We start from the raw sequence: 16176 nt of genomic DNA, 5'->3' as shown, positions 1-16176 counted from the left end.
TCCTCACAGTCTGCTACATCAGAGATTCAGCAGGGTCCCAGCACGCAAATCCTATCTACGCTCTACCAATTACTATCTGGTCATCGCAAAAGCTGTGTCATTGTCTCTCCATGTTCTTCCTACAAAAATTAAACTCAACTACCTGTCAATCCAAAAGGAAAAACCAATACAATTTGTGACTGGCGCACTTTACTTTGAAATGGAAGACAAGCATTACTTCCCTCTGAGATGATGGGGTTGGTACTCATGCCTCCTCAGCAGCAAGCAGATCCTCTGGATTACTAAAGCAAATGCACAGAATGCTGAAGAAACTCGGCACTAGGAAGAGAGATACAGAGTTCATGTCTCAAATTAACCTCAGAAGAAGGGTGATACCAGACTCAAAGCATTAACTCTGTTTGTCTCGCCACAGATGCTGCCAAACTTGTTGAGTTTCTCCAGCATTTTCTGTGTTGGTTTCAGATTTTCAGTATCCACAGTATTTTGCCTCTGGACTATTAGTCCAGTGACATTAGAAATACAGCTGCATAATAACTATCAGCAATAAAAACAGCCTCTTAATTGTCTGTCTAGTTATTTTGCTAATTGCTATAACTCTGGGTGGTGCGGTTACTAATACTTCTGCCTGTGGAAGTCCTAATTTTGCTTTATAAAAACAGTGCATAATTTTAAATTCCACTCTGAACTTTCTGTGCTCCAGGGAAAACAATTTCAACTTTTACTGACTCTTTTATTCCTTACATCAGAGATTCTGCAGGGTCCCAACACACAAGTCCCATTTACTCTTCACAAATTACTATTTGGTACCATTCCAGTAAAACTCTCACCCCATGGTACAGAGAGATTCATGTAAATCATAATCGAGTAACTGATCACTCTGATGTCAGTAAGAGAGAAGGCACAAGTCCAGAATGAGCACGTGAACAGAGTGATCTGAGATACTGCACTGGAGAGAATCTGCTATGTACAGCTCTAGATATAGGAGTGTTACAGTACTTAGGGAGTTGAAGAGACTTCCTGAGTAATAAGGAGAAAACACCATGATAAGAATGCATTTACTGCTTGCCAGAGCCAAGGATACTCCAGAATTTAGTTCAATATACAGGTCACAGTACTAGTTTAAAGCACAAGATTAAGTAAATTTGACATATATTCTAAAGTGTGGCCCCCTGAATTGACAGAATACTGCAGCTGAATTGGTTCAATTTCATTTCGAATTTTTCTCTTCCTTTCTTGCTGGCTTTTGCCATAGAATCCCTACAGCGTGGAAGCAAGCCGTTCAGCCCATCGAGTCCACTCTGACCCTCCAAACAGCATGCCACCCAAACCCACTCCCCCTACACTATCCCTGTATCTCCACATTTTCCTTGGCTTATACACCCAACCTACACATCCCTGGGCATTATGGCCAATCCAGCTAACCTGGACTGTGGGAGGAAACCAGAGCAACCAGAGGAAACTCACACAGACATTGGGGGGAACAGGCAAACTCCACACAGACAGTTGCCTGAGGGTGGAATCGAACCCGGGCGCTGTGAGGTAGCAGTGCTAACCACCGAGCCACCATATTTGAAATATCTTAGCATGGAACTTGTGAAAAGATCTTATCTTAGCTCTGTTGCCCCAGGACATGCCAGGCTTGAGCTGTAGGCACATTTGCAAAAATTCTTAAGCGACACTGCTGGTGGGAGAAACTTAGAACTTTTATCTCTGTGCTGAGGATGATTGTCCTATTTCAGAGACTACAGATAGACATCTCATTCAAGAGAGTCACAGTCAAAGTCAAAACACTTGATGATGCAAAGGCTGCAAGCTATTTGCATTCTCGCTCACAGAAAACTTTTGTGACAAAGCTCTCCTTTTTAGTGCAGTGTGATGGACTGGTTACGAAGCGAACCAACAATCTGAAGTTGCTGTATTATTGTACAGCAAACATCATAGAAACTACTAAGTGGTCCTTTATTCTTTATCAACTGTCAGCCTCCACAAAACTATCATTATGCCATAACCCAACCATAGCCTTCACTCTTTGTATACATTAGTTTGTATAAGCTTAGCATTCCAAAGAATGGATTCAGAAAATAAGCCTGCCTTACAAAGTAAACAAACTGTTGTATTCATTGAACCATCCGAACAATACAAGACTACCTGATAAAATGGATTACAGCTTGAAAAAGGGCCCTTTGTCATTTTGAGTGCCTTACGTTATTGCCCAAGTATCAACTGTTCTGACACATTTTGCGAAGGTGGTCCTTTCACAGTATAATGGAGTGCTGAGGTAAAATGGATTATTTAATAAAACGGATCCATCAATAAGACCTCACATTGACAGCGTTCCTGGTAGAAGTATTAACTTAATTATCATGTTGCCCGCAGGGTCTCCATGGTACAGCAGAACGCAGAGGAAGGATGTGAAACATTTGTACAATAACATCAACTTTCATAATGTCTCTGAGCGCTTCACAAACAGTGAAATACTTTTGAAGTTTTGTCACTGTTCCCATGTAGAGTGGGCAGAGGAGATGGATGTATGCTACTGAATTATTAATCCTTCCTTAATAATGTAAGTTCAAATTCAAATTTTAAAAACCAAAACTAAAGGCTAGAATGAGTAGAACTTTCCATGCAACCATCAGATTGGCACAATAAAACCAGTTGGTTCAATAACTTTCCTTCCTGACTGGGCCTGTTCTGTGTGTAGCCTGAGACCACCTTATTGAATCACTGCAAATTGTGCAAGAAGTCATCCCATTACCAACGTTCAGGACAGCCTATTCTCAGCTGTGGTTCAACACTGTTATCTTGAGCTAGAAAGTTCGAGGTTCATGCTCTTTGGACCAACTCAGAAGTTACATGAAACCAGGTTCTTGCCCAGTTTATTTGAAATCATAAGCTTTCGGAGCGCCACCCCTTCAATAGGTCTCTGAAAGCGCCACCCCAAAAGCTTGTGATGTTCAATAAACCTGTTAGACTATAGCCTGCTGTCATATGAGTTCTGACTTTGTCTACCCCAGACCAACACCAGCACCTCCACATCATGGTTTTTAGGATGTGAGATTAAACCAAGGCCTTCTCAGGTGGATGTACAAAATATTTTGTGATCATTTTGCCGAAGAGTTACCCCTGATGTTTTAGCCAATGTTTATTCTTCAATCCATATCAGAAAGACAGATTATCTCATTGCTGCTTGTGGGAGCTGACTGTGTGCAAAATGGTTGCTGAGTTTCCTGCATTAAACATTGACTGTACATCATCGACTACAAGTAGCACACTTGGTGATGTCCAGTACCTAAGAAATGTAAGAATTTTATTTTAATCTATATATAGACTTTCATTCTTGCCCATCAGAAAGAAGTGTGGAAATTCATTGTACTTTTACCAAATGAGCTCACGGTAGACAAATAGGAGTCTGGAAGAACAGAGCAAGCCAGGCAGCATCAGGAGGTGGAGAAGTCAACATTTCAGGTTTTAACCCATCTTCAGAACTTAGCCCTTTAGTCCTGAAGAAGAGTTAATACCCAAAATGTTGACTTCTCCATCTCCTGACGCTGACTGGCTTGCTCTGTTCATCTAGACTCCTGTTTATCTACTCTGGATTCCAGCATCTGCAATCTTTTTGTCTCTATTGGAGCTCATAGGTTGGCAATGGTGGGCGGCACGGTGGCACAGTGGTTAGCACTGCTGCCTCACAGCGCCAGAGACCCGGGTTCAATTCCCGCCTCAGGCGACTGACTGTGTGGAGTTTGCACATTCTCCCCGTGTCTGCGTGGGTTTCCTCCGGGTGCTCCGGTTTCCTCCCACAGTCCAAAGATGTGCAGGTCAGGTGAATTGGCCATGCTAAATTGCCCGTAGTGTTAGGTAAGGGGTAGATGTAGGGGTATGGGTGGGTTGTGCTTCAGCGGGGCGATGTGGACTTGTTGGGCCGAAGGGCCTGTTTCCACACTGTAAGTAATCTAATCTAATCTAAAAATAGAAATATATATTTCCTGATGGTGCTATTTCTCTGTGTAGATAAACATGTGAGAAAGGTTATACATTGAGGGAAGGTCTATTTTCCAATTAACCTAATTAGGATAGGAAAATTAGCATAAATTAGCATCAGACATTAGTACATTATCACAAGGAGCAGGGAGAGAATTGTCTGCATTTGTCTGGTATGGGTAGAATGGATTCAAAAGGAATTAAAGGGTGCGAGGGGAATATTTTTGTCCAGCAATTTTCCCAGATTGATTCTTTTTTTATTACAGCTTTAGTGTGAGGCTTCAAGTTATTCCCAAAGCTAATTAAATTCCTAACCAATGGATACAAGGCTCCCAACAGCAACAATTGTAACGAATTGGATGTAGTGAACTGGTCCAAAAAGATCCAAAGCCTGAACATAAGCGAATATTTAAGACCGAATCAAGGGAAGAGATATTATTACTGATAACTGAAAACTTGAACAAAAATGGCAAGCTTTAAGAATTATCCTAATGGGGCAGAGAGAGATATAACGATGAAATTGTTTTGAGGGGTTGAAGGGTTAAGACAACTGAAAGCATTGCTGCCAATGGTGGGGTGAAAGCAGTGAGAAATGCACAAAAGGCCATGACAGAAACAGCACAGATTTTTGGAGGGCTGGAGAATGAGACGAAGTTGGGTGGTTTGGAGGACTAAGGCCAAGGAGGGAGCGTGACTGTGAAGGTGGCAATTTTAAAATCGAAACGTCACTGGATGGGGAATTGATGTGACTGCTCATACAAGGGAGTATTAGTTAAATCAGAATGTTTGCAAAATTGGACAGAGAAGCAGAGTTGTGGTATGCCTATGATGCGTGAAGGAGGAGAGACTGTTTATTACAGCTTTAGAGTAGCCAAAGCTGAAGGTAACAGAGTTAGTGTCATCCCTGGAGCGAATTGCAGCAAGATGACTTTACATGATTAGCTTCCATTCAAATAAAGTAAAATTGATTATTCTAGTAAGATTCCCCGATGAAAAGATTAAATGTAATGAACACGGTGTCGTTTCAGTTCAGGTTATTAGGCTTGAAATGCCGACACTGTATTTTCTCCACAGATGCTGGCAGACCTGCTGAGTTCCTCCAGCAATTTCTGTGTTTGTTTGCTTGTTTCAGGTTGGCAGCATCCACAGTTATTGTAGTTCACACAGAGCCCTATCTGTTGCTTCACGACAGATCTGATTCCAAGTATTAACAAAGTCTTACAGTTGTGCCACACTGAGATCAAGGTAAGTCATACTTCACACTGCACTCAGCTTACACGTGTCTAAGATCTATAATATGTGGTACATCCTGCAAGCTGCTTTGACCATTCTTTATCCCCCGACTTATCTATGGACACTAACTAATTAGTCCCTACACACTGTGAAGTTCAGAGGTCCCCTGCATTGTTCAGACTCTACTGGGTAAACTTCCCCCAATGTCTTAGTCTCAATTTTAAATGTAGTAGAGAACTAAGTAGAAGCTTTCCATCCTAAATGAGGGATTCAAAATAACCCGGGGTTATACAGACATGTCATCGAGAGTTACAGGACAGGATGATACAAAACTTTTGTATTCACTTGTGGGATGTGACCGCTGCTGGCTGGACCAGTATTTATTGCCCACCACCAGTCCCCTTGTGAAGGGGAGGTGAGCTGTCTTCGTGAACCTCTGCAGTCCACGTGCTTGGTAGACCCACAATGGTGTCAGGGAGGGAATTCCAGAATTTTTGCCTTGCAGCAATGAAGGAACAGTGATAGAATAGAGTACAATTAGCTTTATTGTCACACTTACTCAGATGAATGCAGTGAAAAGACTACAAGTCGTCTCTTACTGCACTGTCTTAGATACAGAGGTCCCAAGTACTGCTTTTTCAGTTACACTTCTTGGAAAAATAGAGAAGTAAAAAAGTCCAACAATGCAGATTTAGGAATGAATTATAAAATGGAAAAGAAAGCCTGTAGAGAGAAACAGTCTTCCAACCCAGTCCATGCTGATACCTAGCTCCCTGTCCGCACCATGCCAAGACTCCAAATCATGCTTGGCTTCACAAAGCCAGGAAACCACTCTGACACAGGGACAACGTACAAACTCCACACAGACAGTCACCCAAGGTTGGAATCGAACCATGATCCCTGGTGCTCTGAGGCAGCAGTGCTAACTACCATACTGCCCTGCTGCCCACAGACCTCTGGTTTCGATTTTCTATTTTTGTTTCTGGAATGGTATAAAGGATGAGGGTCTCTAATGAAGTGGAGCATCATGGTTATTCTTTGTGGAACTGGGAAAACCTAAAGAGAGACCTGTTAACAATAGTGGCTCAAAGTTAAGGAGAAGTTTGGTCGAGTTATTAAAGAGAAGCTGTTTCACTGGCAGGAGAGTCAGTTGCCAAATTTAAGGTAATTAGCCAAAGAACCAAATAGGGGAAGATGTGGAAAGCTTATTTTATTTAATGATTTTCTATTATCTAGAATACATTGTCTGGAAGGGTGGTGGAGGGACATTCACCACTAACGTTCAAAGGGAATTGAACAAATTCTTAAAAAGATGAAATAAAACATTTCAGGGCTCTTGGGAAAGAGCCTGGATGCGGAACTAGTTGCATGGCTCTTCCAGAGGTAACACAAGTACAGTGGGTCAAATGGCCTTCTTATGTCCCACATGACTCTAACTTATGAAGCACTTAGCAAATTAAAATCAGCATTTTGCATTGCCTCTGTGCATTAAAGTGCCCCTACGTGTCAGCATTGCCTCCCGAGTGCTAACAAGTGGGATCCTACTCAAGATCTACACTTCCATTCTGGATTAGAACCCTGTTGTATGAAACAGTCCAGTTTCCTAGCCTCATGTCATGTCAGCGTCAGTGATGCAACACAGTTTTCAAATTATTAGCCCTATTGTCTGGGGGCTGAGGTTGGCACCCTACCCAAATGCAGGCAGGAACCAATTGCAGGGGAGGCCAGAGCAGGTCTTGCCACTGCTTTTGGAGATGGCTGAGCAGGGAGAGCAATGTGTGGACAACTCTCCACCAGGCTGCTCCAGCAATTCCCTGATGCCTCCTTTGTGGCCTGGATTGACCCCAGTCTGACAGAGGGTCTGTCATCTTCACTCCGCCTGGGAGGAGATGTCCATCAAGCCAGAACATTGGGTCGACATGATTAGAGCCAGTAACAGAACCCAGCATGACTCAAGTCCCTCTTAAAACTGTAAGCACTCACGAAGCCAAGCCTCTTGAGCTCAAACAACGATAATTCTGCACCATTGTTTAAACAACTGAGTTTATGTGCCACTGAGGCACATTGGCTCAGTGGTTAGCACTGCTGCCTCACAGTGCTAGGGACCCAGATTCAATTCCACCCTCGGGTGAGTGTTTGTGTGGGATTTGCACATTCACCCTGTGTCTGCCTGAGGTTCGTCTGGCAGTCCAAAGATGTGAGGGTAAGTGGATTATCCATTGCAAACCTGCCCATAGTGTCCATGGATATGCAGGCTAGGTGTGTTAGCCATGGAAAATGCAGGGTGCCAGGAATTGGCTGGAATGCTCTTTGGGAGGTGCTGCAGTCTCAATGGGTGAATGTCCTGCTCACACACTAGGGATTCTAAATGAAAAAAAAGCTATATCTTCCTGTGAACCATTCCAATCCTTATGGCTCCGACTTGATTCTGACAGTGTGCAAAGGTCTCCCAGCAGAAAGCTGTTCGGGCTCCCTTGTTATGTTGAAGAGGGAGCTGGGCATGACCCTTGCGGCTAAAGGGATCAAAGGGAATGGAGAGAAAGCGGGAATGGGATACTGAGATTGCGTGGTCAGCCATGATCATATAGAACATAGAACATTACAGAACATAGAACATCTTTAAGTCCCTCAGCCTTTCCTCATAAGAAATTCCCTCCATACCAGGCAGTGTCCTGGTAAAGCTCCTCTGAATCCTTTCCAAAGTACAAGCCCTTCGGCCCTTGATGTTGCACCGCCCTGTGAAAACAATCTGAAGCCGATTTATTCTCCAATATTCCATTATCATCTATATGTCTATCCAATGGCCATTTAAATGCCCTTAAAGTTGGTGAGTCCACGACTGCTGCAGGCAGAGCATTCCACACCACTCCTACTCTCTGCGTAAAGAAACTACCTCTGACATCTGTCCTATATCTATAACTTCTTAATTTAAAGTTATGTTCCCTTGTGGTAGCCATCACTTTCTGAGTACTGTCCACCCTATCCATACCTCTGATCATCTTGTATGTCTCGATTAAGTGACCTCTTAATCTTCTTCTCTCTAACAAAAATATCTTTAAGTCCCTCAGCCTTTCCTCATAAGAACTTCCCTCCATACCAGGCAGTGTCCTGGTAAAGCCCCTCTGAATCCTTTCCAAAGCTTCCACATCTTTCCGATAACCAGAACTGTATGCAATACTCCAAGTGCACCGGCACCAGAGTTTTGTACAGCTGTAGCATGAGCAGCTGAATGGCGGTGTAGGTTTGAAAGGGCGACTGGTCTGCTCCTGCAACGATTTTCAAGGTTTCCACATTCCCCCATCTGAAACTGATTGTTGAGACAGCTGACAAGCACCATTAAATGACCTCAGGGAGTTTGAGAAATGCAGGTAGACACCTTTTCCCCCCAGTCCAAACTTTAAATATAGAAACCATCTGCAAAAGAACTAATAACACCTTCCAGATCGTCCCATACCTGAACCTGTCACACATTCCACATCGTCCCATACCTGAACCTGTCACACCTTCCAGATCGACCCATACCTCAACCTGTCACACCTTCCAGATCGACCCATACCTGAACCTGTAACACCTTCCAGATCAACCCATACCTGAACCTGTCACACCTTCCACATCGACCCATACCTGAAACTGACACACCTTCCAGATCGACCCATACCTGGACCTGTCACACCTTCCACATCGACCCATACCTGAACCTGTCACACATTCCAGGTCGACCCATACCTGACCCTGTCACACCTTCCACATCGTCCCATACCTGAACCTGTCACACATTCCAGGTCGACCCATACCTGACCCTGACACACCTTCCAGATCGACCCATAGCTGAACCTGTCACACCTTCCAGATCGACACATACCTGAATCTGTCACACCTTCAACATCGTCCCATACCTGAACCTGACACACCTTCCTGATCGACCCAGACCTGAACCTGTCAGAGCTTCCAGATCGACGCATACCTGAATCTGTCACACCTTCCACATCGTCCCATACCTGAACCTGACACACCTTCCTGATTGTCCCATACCTGACCCAGTCACACCTTCCAAATCGACCCATACCTGAACCTGACACACCTTCCACATCGTCCCTACCTGAACCAGTCACACCTTCCAGATCGTCCCATACCTGAACCTGTCACACCATCCAGATCGACCCATACCTGAACCTGTCACACCTTCCAGGTCGGCCCATACCTGAACCTGTCACACCTTTCATATCGTCCCATACATGAACCTGTCACACATTCCAGATCAACCCATACCCGAACCTGTCACACATTCCAGATCGTACCCTACCTGAACCAGTCACACCTTCGAGATCGACCCATACCTGAACGAGTCACACCTTTCAGATTGTCCCACACCTGAACCTGTCACACCTTCCAGATCTTGCCCATACCTTAACCTGTCACACCTTCCACATCGTCCATATCTGAACCTGTCACACCTTTCAGATTGTCCCACACCTGAACCTGTCACACCTTCCAGATCGTCCCACACCTGAACCTGACACACCTTCCAGATTGACCCATCCCTGAACCTGGATTCATGGTGCTGGAAGAGCACAGCAGTTCAGGCAGCATCCAAGTAGCTTCAAAATCGACGTTTCGGGCAAAATCCCTTCATCAGGAATAAAGGCAGGGAGCCTGAAGCGTGGAGAGATAAGCTAGAGGAGGGTGGGGGTGGGGAGAAAGTAGCATAGAGTACAATGGGTGAGTGGGGGAGGGGATGAAGGTGATAGGTCAAGGAGGAGAGGGTGGAGTGGATAGGTGGAAAAGAAGATAGGCAGGTAGGTCAAGTCTGGACAAGTTATGGGGACAGTGCTGAGCTGGAAGTTTAGAACTAGGGTGAGGTGGGGGAAGGAGAAATGAGGAAACTGTTGAATTCCACATTGATGCCCTGGGGTTGAAGTGTTCCAATCCTCATCTTCCGCCTCAGAACACTTCAACCCCAGGGCATCAATGTGGAATTCAACAGTTTCCTCGTTTCCCCTTCCCCCACCTCACCCTAGTTCTAAACCTCCAGCTCAGTAACTGTCCCCTTGACTTGTCCGGACTTGTCCTACCTGCCTATCTTCTTTTCCACCTATCCACTCCACCCTCTCCTCCTTGACCTATCACCTTCATCCCCTCCCCCACTCACCCATTGTACTCTTTGCTGCTTTCTCCTCACCCCAACCCTCCTCTAGCTTATCTCTCCACACTTCAGGCTCACTGCCTTTATTCCTGATGAAGGGCTTTTGCCCGAAATGTCGATTTGGAAGCTACTTGGATGCTGCCTGAACTGCTGTGCTCTTCTAGCACCACGAATCCAGAATCTGGTTTCCAGCATCTGCAGTCATTTTTTTTACCACATCCCTGAACCTGTCAGACCGTCCAGATCGACCCATACCTGAACCTGTCAAACCTTCCAGATCGACCCATACCTGAACCTGTCACACCTTCCAGGTCGACCCATACCTGAACATGTCACAACTTCCACATCGTCCCATACCTGAACCTGTCACACATTCCAGAGCTACCCAAAGCTGGACCTGTCACACCTTCCAGGTCGACCCATACCTGAACCTGTCACAACTTCCAGATCGTCCCATACCTGAACCAGTCACACCTTCCAGATCGTCCCATACCTGAACCTGTCACACCTTCCAGATCGAACCATACCTGAACCTGTCACACCTTCCAGGTCGACCCATACCTGAACCTGTCACACCTTCCATATTGTCCCATACCTGAACCTGACTCACGTTCCAGATCAACCCATACCTGAACCCGTCACACATTTCAGATCGTACCCTACCTGAACCAGTCACACCTTCAAGATCGATCCATAACTGAACGAGACATACCTTTCAGATTGTCCCACACCTGAACCTGTCACACCTTCCAGATCGACCCATACCTGAACCTGTCTCACCTTCGATATCGTCCCATTCCTGAACCTGACTCCTTCCAGATGAACCCATACCTGAACCTGTCACACATTCCCGATCGTCCCATACCTGAACCAGTCACACCTTCGAGATCGACCCATACCTGAACGAGTCACCCCTTCCAGATCGTGCCATACCTGAACCTGTCACATTTCCAGATCTGCCCACACCTGAACCTTTCACAGCTTCCAGATCGACCCACACCTGAAACTGTCATACCTTCCAGATTGATCCATAATTGAACCTGTCAGATCTTCCAGATCAGCTCATCCCTGAACCGGTCATACCTTCCAGATCAACACATACCTGAACCTGGCACACCTTCCAGATCTGCCCATATCTGAACCTGTCACACCTTCTAGATCGACCCATACATGGACCTGTCACACCTTCCAGATCAACCCATACCTGAACCTGTCACACATTCACGATCGTCCCATACCTAAACCAGTCACACCTTCAAGATCGATCCATATCTGAACGAGTCACACCTTTCAGATTGTCCCACACCTGAACCTGTCACAACTTCCAGATCGTCCCATACCTGAACCAGTCACACCTTCCAGATCATCCCATACCTTAACCTGTCACACCTTCCAGATCGACCTATACCTGAACCTGTCACACCGTCCACATCGTCCCATACCTGAACCAGTCACACCTTCCAGATCTGTCCATACCTGAACCTGTCACATCTTCCAGGTCAACCCATACCTGAACCTGTCACACCTTCCACATCGTCCCATACCTGAACCAGTCACACCTTCCGGAACGACCCACACCTGAACCTGTCACACCTTCTAGATCGACCCATACCTGAACCTGTCACGCCTTCCAGATTGACCCATACCTGAACCTGTCACACATTCCAGATCGACCCACACCTGAACCTGTCACACCTTCAACATCGTACCCTACCTGAACCAGCCACACCTTTCAGATTGTCCCAAACCTGAACCTGTCACACCTTCTAGATCATCCCATACCTGAACCTGTCACACCTTTCAGATTGACCCACACCTGAACCTGTCACACTTTCCAGATCAATCCAACCCTGAACCTGTCACACCTTCCAGATCGATCCATACCTGAACCTGTCACACCTTCTAGATCGACCCATACCTGAACTTGTCACACCTTCCAGTTCGTCCCATACCTGAACCTGGCACACCTTTCAGATCGTCCCATACCTGAACCTGTCACACCTTCCAGATCGATCCATACCTGAACCTGTCACACCTTCCAGATCGATCCATACCTGAATCAGTCACACCTTCAAGATCGATCCATACCTGAACCAGTCACACCTTTCAGATTGTCCCATAAAGGAACCTGTCACACCTTCCAGATCGACGTATACCTGAACCTGTCACACCTTCCAGATTGACCTATACCTGAACCTGTCACACATTCCAGATCATACCCTACCTGAATCAGTCACACCCTCAAGATCGATCCATACCTGAACGAGTCACACCTTTCAGATTGTCCCACACCTGAACTTGTCACGCATTCCAGATCGTCCCATACCTGAACCTGACACCTTCCAGATCAACCCATACCTGAATCTGTCACACATTCCCGATCGACCCATACCTGAACGAGTCACACCTTTCAGATTGTCGCATACCTGAACCTGTCACACCTTCCAGATCTGACCATACCTGAACCTGTCACACCTTCCAGATCGTCCCATACCTGAACCTGTCACATCTTCCAGATCGACCATTCCAGAACCTGTCATACCTTCCAGATTGAACCATACCTAAACCTGTCACATCTTCCAGATTGACCCAAAAACTGAACCTGTCAGACCTTCCAAATCAACCCATCCCTGAACAGGTCACACCTTCCAGATCGACCCATACCTGAACCTGGCACACCTTCTAGATCGACCCATACCTGAACCTGTCACGCCTTCCAGATTGACCCATACCTGAAACTGTCACACCTTCCAGATCGACCCACACCTGAACCTGTCACACCTTCCAGATCGTGCAATACCTGAAACTGTCACACCTTCCAGATCATCCCATACCTGAACCAGTCACACCTTCCAGATCTGTCCATACCTGAACCTGTCACAACTTGCACATCGTCCCATACCTGAACCTGTCACACCTTCCAGATCGACCTATACCTGAACCTGTCACACCTTCCAGATCAACCCATACCAGAACCTGTCACACATTCCAGATCGTACCCTACCTGAACCAGTCACACCTTCAAGATCGATCCATACCTGAACAAGTCACACCTTTCAGATTGTCCCACACCTGAACCTGTCACAACTTCCAGATCGTCCCTTACCTGAACCAGTCACACCTTCCAGATCATCCCATACCTGAACCTGTCAAACCTTCCAGGTCGACCCATACCTGAACCTGTAACACCTTCCATATCGTCCCATACCTGAACCTGACGCACGTTCCAGATCAACCCATACATGAACCTGTCACACATTCCAGATCGTACCGTACCTGAACCAGTCACACCTTCAAGGTCGATCCATACCTGAACGAGTCACACCTTTCAGATTGTCCCACACCTGAACCAGTCACACCTTCAAGGTCGATCCATACCTGAACGAGTCACACCTTTCAGATTGTCCCACACCTGAACCTGTCATGCCTTCCAGATCGTCCCATACCTGAACCAGTCACACCTTCCAGGTCGACCCATACCTGAACCTCACACATTCCCGATCGTCCCATACCTGAACCAGTCACACCTTCGAGATCGACCCATACCTGAAGGAGTCACACCTTTCAGATCGTCCCATACCTGAACCTGTCACACCTTCCAGATCTGACCATAACTGAACCTGTCATACCTTCCAGATTGACCGATACCTGAACCTGTCACACCTTCCAGATCGACCCACACCTGAACTTGTCATACCTTCCAGATTGACCCATACCTAAACCTGCCACATCTTCCAGATTGACCCACAACTGAACCTGTCAGACCTGCCAGATCAACCCATCCCTGAACCTGTCAGACCTGCCAGATCAACCCATCCCTGAACCGGTCACACCTTCCAGATCGACCCATACCTGAACCTGGCACACCTTCCAGATCTGCCCATATCTGAACCTGTCACAACTTCTAGATCGACCCATACCTGAACCTGTCACACCTTCCAGATCTGCCCATACCTGAACCTGTCACGCCTTCCAGGTCAACCCATACCTGAAAATGTCACACCGTCCACATCGTCCCATACCTGAACCTGTCACACCTTCCAGATCAACCCATACCAGAACCTGTAACACCTTCCATATCGTCCCATACCTGAAACTGACGCACGTTCCAGATCAACCCATACATGAACCTGTCACACATTCCAGATCGTACCGTACCTGAACCAGTCACACCTTCAAGGTCGATCCATAACTGAACGAGTCACATCTTTCAGATTGTCCCACACCTGAACCTGTCACACCTTCCAGATCGTGCCATACCTGAACCTGTCACACCTTCCAGATCGTCCCATACCTGAACCTGTCACACCTTCCAGATCGTCCCATACCTGAACCTGTCACACCTTCCAGGTCGACCCATACCTGAAACTGTCACACCTTCCATATCGTCCCATACCTGAACCTCACACCTTCCAGATCAACCCATACCTGAATCTGTCACACATTCCCGATCGTCCCATACCTGAACCAGTCACACCTTCGATATCGACCCATACCTGAACGAGTCACACCTTTCAGATTGTCCCATACCTGAACCTGTCACACCTTCCAGATCTGACCATACCTGAACTTGTCATACCTTCCAGATTGACCCATACCTAAACCTGTCACATCTTCCAGATTGACCCACAACTGAACCTGTCAAACATGCCAGATCAACCCATCCCTGAACCGGTCACACCTTCCAGATCGACCCATACCTGAACCTGGCACACCTTCCAGATCTGCCCATATCTGAACCTGTCACACCTTCTAGATCGACCCATACCTGAACCTGTCACACCTTCCAGATTGGCCCATACCTTAACCTGTCACACCTTCCAGATCGACCCACACCTGAACCTGTCACACCTTCTAGATCGACCCATACCTGAAACTGTCACACCTTCCAGATCTGCCCATATCTGAAACTGTCACACCTTCTAGATCGACCCATACCTGAACCTGTCACGCCTTCCAGATTGACCCATACCTGAACCTGTCACACCTTCCAGATCGACCCACACCTGAACCTGTCACACCTTCCAGATCAACCCATACCTGAACCTGTCACTCCTTCCAGATCGTGCAAAACCTGAAACTGTCACACTTTCCAGATCATCCCATACCTGGACATGTCATACCTTCCAGACCGACCCATACCTGAACCTGTCACACCTTCCAGATTTGCCCATACCTGAACTTGTCACACCTTCCAGACCGACCCATACCTGAACCTGTCACACCTTCCAGATTTGCCCATACCTGAACTTGTCACACCTTCCAGATCAACCCATACCTGAACCTGTCACACCTTCCAGATTTGCCCATACCTGAACCTGTCACACCTTCCAGATCGACCCATACCAGAACCTGTCACACCTTCCGGTCAACCCATTACTGAACATGTCACACCGTCCACATCGTCCCATACCTGAACCTGTCACCCCTTCCAGATCTGTCCATACCTGAACCTGTCACCCCTTCCAGGCTGACCCATACCTGAACCTGTCACACCTTCCAGATCGACCTATACCTGAACCTGTCACACCTTCCGGTCAACCCATACCTGAACATGTCACACCGTCCACATCGTCCCATACCTGAACCAGTCACACCTTCCAGATCTGACCATACCTGAAACTGTCACACCTTCCACTTCGTCCCATACCTGAACCTGTCACACCTTCCAGATTGACCCACACCTGAACCTGTCACACCTTCTAGATCGACCCATACCTGAACCTGTCACACCTTCCAGATCGACCCATACCTGAACCTGTCACATCTTCCAGGTCAACCCGCACCTGAACCTGTCACACCTTGCAAATCGTCCCATA

The sequence above is a fragment of the Chiloscyllium punctatum genome, chromosome 15 (assembly GCF_047496795.1).
Source record: "Chiloscyllium punctatum isolate Juve2018m chromosome 15, sChiPun1.3, whole genome shotgun sequence".
Taxonomy (NCBI): Eukaryota; Metazoa; Chordata; class Chondrichthyes; order Orectolobiformes; family Hemiscylliidae; genus Chiloscyllium; species Chiloscyllium punctatum.
This window is presented reverse-complemented; position numbering follows the sequence as displayed.